The sequence below is a fragment of the Castor canadensis genome, chromosome 12 (assembly GCF_047511655.1).
Source record: "Castor canadensis chromosome 12, mCasCan1.hap1v2, whole genome shotgun sequence".
NCBI classification, from domain to species: Eukaryota; Metazoa; Chordata; class Mammalia; order Rodentia; family Castoridae; genus Castor; species Castor canadensis.
The window spans coordinates 60,406,798-60,414,351 of NC_133397.1; the positions used below are offsets into that span (position 1 = coordinate 60,406,798).

At 42.8% G+C, this 7,554-nt stretch overlaps 1 protein-coding gene across 1 annotated transcript in view; it reads right to left on the reverse strand.

Moving 5' to 3' along the window:
- Window positions 1–544, reverse strand: part of Aak1 (AP2 associated kinase 1) — a 167,266-nt gene extending 166,722 nt beyond the window's left edge. Inside the window, exon 1 of the mRNA XM_074049880.1 lies at window positions 462–544. The gene's annotated coding sequence lies outside the window, so the exon portion shown is untranslated. The remainder of the gene's footprint in view (window positions 1–461) is intronic.
- Window positions 545–7,554: the final 7,010 nt, after the last annotated feature.

Below are 7,554 nucleotides of genomic sequence, written 5' to 3' on the forward strand. Positions count from 1 at the left end.
CCCTGGCCCCAGAACACCGGATCTCCGTGCCCGGGGCTGAGAGAAAGGAGGGCTTCGGGCCGGCCTGGACAGCGCCGACCCTGCGGGGCAATGACTTCCCCGACGACCCGGATCCCCGCCGCCCCGCGAGGCAGCATCCCCACGGCACCCACTTGAGACGGCTCGGCGGCCGGAGCCCAGTTACCAGCCCCGCAACATTGTCACGGCCGCCGGGCCAGACTGCGACGCGGAGAGGAGGCGGCGCTGCATCCAGAGCCGGGGCCGCGTTCGGCGCCCGCCTGCCAGCCAGCTGATCCCCCGAGCGCCTGGCGGAGACTGACCCGCCGCCCCTCCCCCGCGCGCGCTCCCGCCCGGCTCCATCCACCCAACCAGGAAGTGAACCGCCGCCGGAAGTGCCTCTCGGGGGCGGCGCGTCCCGAAATCGGGGCCGCTCCCCCGACCGCCGCTCTGTCGCGACAAACCGAAAGGAGTTGATGGCGAGAAAGGGATCCGGGAAGGTGGAGAGAAGGGGGGGGGGTCTCAGTGTAGAGACCGTCTTGGAAAAGAACGTTGAAATCTCCCTGCCGCAAGGCACCCTGGGAAATGTAGTTCGTCACAGCCCGGCGACTGGACTACAACTCCCAAGATGCTCCGGGCGGAACGGGCGCGGCGTTAGCAGTGGCCTCCGCGGCCTCGAAGGTGGTTAGGCGGGTAGTGAGTGTGTGGGGATTCAGTTATTTAAACACATCCGGTAAAGAAACTGCCAGAGACTAGTTTTCCCCCCGCTGCTGCAAGTCCCACCCTTGGAGCCATCTTATTTGCGGCCTGGCCTCCTGGCACAAGGAACTCTGGGGCTTGTGGTTTCCGAACGGACCGAGACTGACACCTGAAGGACGCGGCTTAACCGCTTAGCCCCTAGCTGGTCCTCTCGACGTCACCTGGGCAGAGGTGGAGGAGAGAGGATGATGAGAGCATTGTGTGGGCTTGGTTCAGGTCACACCGGCACTAGCCCTAAAAGAAATTAGACTGGTGCCTTTCGGCCCCCAGCCTCGACAGCATCTTTTGGTCCCGGGTGAACTGAGCGGCTGGGAGAGCGGCTCTGAGCTAGGCGCGGTGCGCCTCATAAGACCGGGTCTCCTCGAAGTCCACGGGCGAGGTTGAGACCCACGCCCTGTGCAGGCTGCGTAGTGTAGATCCTCGGGGACCCGGAGACCCAGCTCGTTGACTCCACCCCAAACTTTGGGGCTGAAGCTGCCCCTTAGTTCGCCCACCTTTACTGACGCTGAGGGTGGACCTGATCCTTAGGAACCACCCCACCCCCCTTCCACACGGAACCTCTAGGCAGATCTGTTATTTTTTCACTTCAAGATTCTTCCAGTGATGCTTATTTTACTCTGATGTCGCCTGAGTGCCCGCGGTGGGGGTGGACTGTGTGATTTGCACCTGCCAAATGGCGTAAGATATGGAAGGCGGTTACTACCCTTCTCCATCCCTAGATTTCCCATAGGTGATGCTGAACGTAGTGCCAAATTCCTGCCTTCCCAATCCCAAGAAATCCATGATTGCGCTAATCCCAGAATATAGGTTATTTCTCACCTCCACCCTCTCCCCTCTTTCTAATGGTGCGACAGCCCTCTTGGCTTGCAGTTTGTCCCACATTTCTTCAACAAGCAAGAAGGGTGCCCCCGGGGGAGGGGAGAAACGGTTGTTGCTTTCTCTGATCTATACTGAGCTGGCTGGGCTGGGCTAGAGGTGGTGGTGGCTGCTGCGGCTTCTTGTTTCAAGTAGTGCTTGTGTAGAGATAGCATCTTTTCTTCTTCCAGATAGAGCCAATGTTGCCGCCTCAGTTCACTAATTCATGCAGCCCCCTCCAGGTGAAATGCTGCACTTGCTAAAACGTTCCCTCAGAGCAAGCCCACGGAGGCCTGTTCCCTGCACCTTCCTTAAAAGGCTAGATTTTTGTCCAAAGAAGCTTGGAATAGATCTTGAAATAGATGGGAAGCTCACTTGGAATTAGGCTCATTGACCCCATCCTTCCCAGCTCCTAATTAGTCTTCACTTGCTTTTTAAAAAGAAGCTCTGTTAGTTAGTTAGGTCCTGTTGCTATGTCAGATTTACCTTTCTTGACTTTCCTGGTACCAGATCAAGGCTAGGTTTACACAAATCTCAAGTCTCACTTCAGAAATCCAAAACTTCCAATAGGATTAAGGTAGGTGACATGTATTTGTTGAACACCCACATAGATGCTTTGATCAGTATCTAAGGAAGGATGCTTTTAAAAAAATAATAAAACAGCAAAAATCTTAATGCTAGGTTCCTTGCATTCCATTCTCTCAGATACTAACAGCAATTATGCTATTTAATCCTACAACAACCCTATGAAATAGAGTACTATTATTATACTCAGAGGTGGAGAACAAAGCCCAGGTATAAATGACTTGCCCAAAGTCACAGTGATAGCAACTGGCAAGCCAAGATTCAAACCCAAACATTTTGACTTTTGAACTCAGTCCTTAGCTAGCTACCCTAAATTTTCTACTTAGAACAAAGTCTGGTGCCATAATTCACTTCTATAATCCCAGCTACTTGGGAGGTGGTGATCAGTAGGATCACAGTTTAATGACAGTGAACACAAAAAGTTAGCAATACCCCATCTCAACAAAAAAGCTGGGTGTGATGTTCCACACTTGACATTCCAGCTATGTAGGAGAACTTAGGTAGGAAGATCTCATTCTGAGGCTGCCTTGGCAGAAACATGAGACTCTATCTGAAAAAGAACTAAAGCACGAAGTGTTGGGGACATGGCTCAAGTGGTAAAATACCTGCCTGGCAAATGCAAGGCCCTAAGTTCAAACCCCAGTACTGAAAAAAAAGATTTGAGAATTCTTAGAAACATACCTGCACCTGCTGCTCCATAGCTATGACCTTAGACCACTTGGATACTGGTACTTACTTTCTCAGCCATAGAACCAGAACTCTCTTACAACTCTGAGTAATTCTCTAGTACTTGAGTACAAAATAATTGCAGATCAGCCACTATTAATCTCAAAACTTCTACACACTTTATGTATAATATGTCCCACCTTGCCTTGCATTCCTATTCAACTTTTCATATATATTGTCACCTCAAGTACTTCAAAGTGAGGGAATAGTCTTTTCTTTATCTCTGTGGATGTCCAATACAATAATTTATACACAGTGTATTCTTACCAATACTTAAACTAAGTAATTAACCTCAAGTTAGCTGTGACAAAAAAGGAGAGCAATCTGAGGTACAAAGATGGTAAACTTTTGAGGTAGGTCTAGAGGTACTGTGAATAAATTCCCAATGAAAGGGAATAGGAAAAGAAACACATTTCTTATTTATCTTCCATATGTCAGGTACTGTACTAAGCATCTAATATATTATCTTGCATATTCTGCCTGGCTGCATCCCTGTAAAATGGATGCAATTATCTATTATATCAAAGTAAATACAGTTATACTATTATCCCCAATTTTATAGGTGAACAGTGGAGATTTTGTTAGTAGCAGATGGACATGTATGTATGTCTTACATTATTTGACCTGTGGTGTGGCTAAATCATGTTATGGAAAACTCAGTTATGGAAAATATATGCCGCATCTTTAAAGAAAACCAAAGAGAAGACCAACATTAAAGATTTTAACTGAATCAAGAACCACATTGTGTATGTAACCATCTTTTTAATCTTAGCAATACACCTATGAGATGTGTGTTCATTTTATCAATGTGGAAATAGCCTGTGTGGTATTAAAGTATGTCAACTATTGCTACACACAACCCAGAGGGCAAACCCAAAATCGTAACCAGACTGACCTCAAAACCCAATCATTTTCTTTGTTGGCATTTCTCTTGTTCCATTCTATCTTGCCATCTTATAGTGCAGTAGAACTTGTTAGAATTGCAAATACTGAGCTCCACCCAGACCTACTAAATTAAGAGGGAGGGAAAGAGACAGCAATCACTTTTTACAAACCAGCCAGTTAATTCTAACACACATCCTAGTTTAAGAATCACTGTTTAGCAGAAGGGAACTGCTAACAGTTATTTCTGATCAGAAAAGGAATTGTATATTCATTGAGGAAAAAAGTCTGAAGAAAGAAATTAACTGTAACTCTACTGGAAAAAACTACAAGTGACATTTCGATCAATTTCCTTTTAGCATTTTTCCATATATAAATTTATTTTAAATGCTGGATTGTGTTGTATATTTTGTACATTCTATTATATTTTTATTTCATAGCTTCACTACAAAACATCGTTTTAATGGCTGGTTAGTACTCAGTCCTCAGCTGCCCAATATTTTTTTGATTCATTTTAAATTTGTTTCTGTTATATATATGATTAGAATGCATACTTGTGTGCTTTTTTGTTTCCCCGCCCCTAAGGCTATATTTTTATAAATGGAATAACTGAGTCAAAAGGTATGATTTTTTTTTTTACACTAGAAAGCCAAAATACCCTCCAGGAAAGATGCACTGATTTGTTATCCAGTCACTAATTTAGACAACAAATATTTATTAAGCACCGTCCATGAGTTAGATACTAGAAAGATTATTATAATTAGCATAATAGATACATTCCCTGCTCTGGAGGAGGTTTTGATCTTAAAACATTAAATCCTAACATCTATACCTGACCAACACTGAATTTGTGCATTAAAAAAAAATTACATCCCATTTTTGTTAGGTAAAGATGGTGCTTTGCGCCATTGCTTATTTTATTTTTGTTTTTTGACATACTGAGGTTTGAACTTAGGGCCTGACATTTACTATGTAGAACCTCTATCATTTGAGCCACTCTGCCAGCCCTGTTGTCATTGTTTAAATTAGTGAGGTTGAACCCCTTGTGTTAACTTATTTATTCATGAGTTGTCTTATTAAGCACATATTACAAGGCAAAACATCCCCTGAGCCTAGGCCCTCATGCATGCTAAGCACACCTCAGCCCTTTCTCAGGTTTGAGAGAGCTTCAAAAATTCACTCTTTACTGGGTGCCTGTGGCTCATTCCTATAATCCTAACTACTCAGGAGGCAGAGATCAGGAGGATTGAGGCTCGAAGCCAGCCCAGGGAAATAGTTCATGAGACCCTACCTCAAAAAAAATTCTTCACAAAAAAAGGGCTGATGGAGTGGCTCAAAGTGTAGGCCCTGAGTTCAAGCCCCATTTCAGAAGAAAAAACAGTTCACTCTCCACACCATCCACCACTTCTGGTTCAATTTTATTATTTTAAATATAAATTATAATACTTATTTACAAAAGTAGAATCTATTCAAAATACTGGGAGATACTCATTTCATTGTGTAATGCAATTTTAAACTCTTCATTTTAGTTTCCTTACCTATCCAGTTCCTTATCTAGGTCCCTTTGATTCTGCTACCCTCGTTGCCAGCTTCCTCCATTCAGCTCAGTCTGTATTTGTACCTATTATCTGTCTTACTATTTGCTTTTCTCTAATTTTTATTTCAAACATAAAGTAGATGTGGTTTTTCAGGATTTGCCTTCAGTAAACCTTATTCAAAAGAGTAGCCTTCTTCTGCAGCTTAAGTACTGTGTTTTCCTTTTGTATGCTGTGGAATCTTTCCAAAAACCTATGAGGGATTTGTTGTCTGTTTAGTTCATCCTTAAATGAGCAGTGTTGTTATGAGTCTTAATTTTTCTGAGTCATTTAAGGAATTTTAATGGGTGGAAGGGAGAAGTTAGGAAGCCAGTGCCTTCTTAAGCTGGGACTCAGGCCTTTCATGTTGAAAATCTGCTGTATTTACTGGTTTGGGAGCAAAAAAAAATTGAACTAAGATATACTTATTAAAATTGACATAAAATACAGACTGGGGCTTCTTGAAACGGTCAGGAACAATGGTATGAATGTTCCTGTTCCACCCTTAGTGAGGCATATATTCTTTTTTTTTTTCCTTTGTTGTTGTGCTGGGTGGGGGTACATTGTAGCATTTACAAAGGTTCTTACAATATATCAAATATATCATACTTGAATTCACCCCTTCCACTGCTCTCCTTTATATCCCCCCCCAATTCCTGGTATAATTTCAACAGGTATCATTTTTGCATACATATACATGTGTACACATTTTTTGCACCATATTCACCTTCCTACCCCCTTTCCCTGCCAGCCCCCACACACTGGTACCAACCCTCCCCCCAGGCATATATTCTTGAGATCTTTTTTCCATTAGTTTATAAGTCTAAGTTGGGTGCCCCTGTGATCACAGAACACATTTTTACTTTAGAGGTGTGATCTGTGTTTTAGGAAACTATAGCTCATCCTCTCAGGAACCTGATGGAGGACTCTGGCCTCAGGAGTGCAGGGCTGTTTTCTTGAGCAAACGATCATAAACACCAGAGTATGGATGTCCTCCTAGACTCTCATTACAGTATGTAAATTATGTAGATTTTAAATCCAATTGAAATACTTTGAGAGTGAAAAAGAGGACTGTTAATAATTAGGCCATGACAATAAACATTAAGTGGACTACTCAGTTTGCCTAGAACATATGGTCACTTCACCCTATCAATTTACCAGTGATGGAGCTCGATGGACATGTCTACCAAGTGACCGTTCCTAAGTATAATATACCCTACTCCCAAGTGTCAAGCCTCACACACTTCTTAGGATAGCCCTGCAATTTAACCTGTCACCTTGTACCGACCATTTCCCAAACTGTCCCTGGAAATTGACCAATAGTTGAATACCACATCTTTCTTCTTGCTCAAGCTGAAGCTTCTGCCAGTGACTAGCTCTCCATTAGATGTTTTTTTGGAGGGCCAGGTGCTAGGTTCTTAGCTGTGCCTCCATGAGGAATCTTAAAATATGATGAATGGGAAGGTTAATTTGATTAAAGCAGGATATATACAGGCCTGAAGTACCAAGGTGAAATCCCCTTGAACTATCAATATACACTTTTTAAAAAGTGAAAGACAGAAGGGTAAAATAGGTCTCTTCTGGGGATGGGTACCAGTGGGAGGTGGGTGGGCCTAAGAAAAGGAGGAATGAGGGTGAATATGATGGGTATATTTTGTGCTCATATATGAAAATAGAAGAATGGAGTGGTTAAAGTTGTTCTCAGAAGGGAGTGAAGGGGAGAAAGATGGAGGGGATAAAGCTTACTAAGATATATCATAAATGCATATGTAAATATCACGATATATCCCCCTGTACAAATATTATATGCTAATAAATTAAAAATATGATGGATGGTCATAACCATTGAGCTGCTGAATGCAGCATAAACCCCAGTTCATTACAAACTCCAGTGTTCAGTGCCTCTCTGCAAATATTTTCTAAACCATTCATTTTGCTGGTGGATTTGTAGAACAAGAGGGCTGAGGTTAGACCATAGCAGAAATCTAGTTTCTCAACTGGAACCAACTGGGAAATATCACACATTTCTTGTGAATGATTGTCAAATGTTTTTGCTATCATCATTAAATTATCTTCTCATACATTTTTAAAGTTGACATACAGAAATTTTCATCGTGATTCTAAATAATTGCAAAGTATATAATTTCTTGTATTTTATAAATATTGTCATTATGAA